A 1,747-nucleotide genomic window follows, 5' to 3' on the forward strand; every position below is an offset into this window, starting at 1 on the left:
TATTGCCTGGCCACGGCACTTTTTCAAGTTTGAACAGCTGTTTTGTTAGCATGTGAGTGTATACTCACACACATGCATGAACACACATGAGAGAGAGAGAGACTCTTTCTTATAAATTTTATTTATTTGTGTGTGGGAGAGGAGTATGAACCCAGAGACCTCACACATGCTGGGCAGAAGCTCTACTAATGAGCTATATCTTTTGTCTCACACAGTAATTTCAAATCATTTTTATTTATTATGCATGTGAGCATGTGTGTCTTAGTTATCTTTCTACTGGAAGACAAAACATCATAACCAAGGTTATGTGCATTTAATTTGGCACTCACATTTCCAGAGGGTCATAGCCATCATGGTGGGAAGCATGGCAGCAGGCAGGCATGGTCTTGGACAGTAGCTGAGAGCTTACATATGATCCATAAACATGAGGCAGAGACACAGAGACAGACATAAGAGTTGACAGAGTTAACTGAGAATGATGTGGGCTTTTGAAACTTCAAAGCCTACTCCCAGTGACATACCTCCTTTAACAAGGTCACACCTCCTGATCCTTCCCAAACAGTTCCACCAACTGGGACTAAGTATTCAAATACATAAGCATATGGGGCCATCCTCATCAAACCACCAAGTGTGCTTCAGTATAGTAGCATGCATGTACCCCAATGAATGTGCAGGAACCAGGGTGTTCAATGTGGTTAGAGGACAGCTTGGTTGCCTCAGTTCTCTCTTTCCACCTTTATGTGGGTTCCAGGGAGTAACTCAGGTTGCTAGGCCTATGTGCAGGGTTTGCCCCCTGAGCTGCCTTAAAAGGCCTCACATGGTGTTTTTCACATGTGCTACTGATCTAGAAGCTAGAAACATCCTCCCAGCCATAGAAATATATCTCAGGTGTTACCTGAAAGGCAAGTGTGAATGAATGCAGGAAACAGGGTGAGATCCAGGCAGATGGAACAAACTGTGTCAAAGCCTGGGGGTAATAAAGACACTTGAGGATAATCATAATAGCAATAATAGTAATTTATTGGCACTTACCATATGCCAAGCCTTGGTAAGCACTTTAGAATGTTATTTCACTTAATTTTTCACAACAAGTCTATAAAGCGAGAGATGTGATCATTTCTGTCTTCCAGATGGGGCAACTGAGAGTTGAAAGAAATAACTCGTCCAAGGTCACCCAACCGGTTTAAAAATGGCAGAGGCAAGATTTGAACTGACCAGGCCCCCAACACTCTCTCTCTCTCTCTCTCTCTCTCTCTCTCTCTCTCTCTCTCTCTCTCTCTCACACACACACACACACACACACACACACACACACACACACACAATTCCTTTTTTCCCACCAGCTCTGGTAAAGTTACCCACTTACCCTCAGGAAGAAGCAAAGCATTAGCCACACAGCTTTCCCTACCCGAGTCTGATCCTCCTCTGGCCTTCCCACACCATTCACCTTTCGGGGCACTGAGAGGCATTGCCATTCCGAACTGTTGCTTACTGTTATTATTTCTCTTGTGTGGATTGCTAGCTGAGTGGATGAATGAATGCATAAACAGAAACAAAACACATTGGTAATAATCAGCAATTATCTACTCATTCACGGGTTTACCTGTTTGATGCCTGCCTCTTCCACTGAGCTTCCAACCCTCCGATGGCAAGGATCCTGTCTGTTCACCGAATCTGATGCCAATAGATGCTGAGTTTTCGAAGGAGTTTTGGTGGCCCTATGTCCTGAACTCAGGACCTTATGAAT

Source organism: Microtus pennsylvanicus, chromosome 4, assembly GCF_037038515.1.
Source record: "Microtus pennsylvanicus isolate mMicPen1 chromosome 4, mMicPen1.hap1, whole genome shotgun sequence".
NCBI classification, from domain to species: Eukaryota; Metazoa; Chordata; class Mammalia; order Rodentia; family Cricetidae; genus Microtus; species Microtus pennsylvanicus.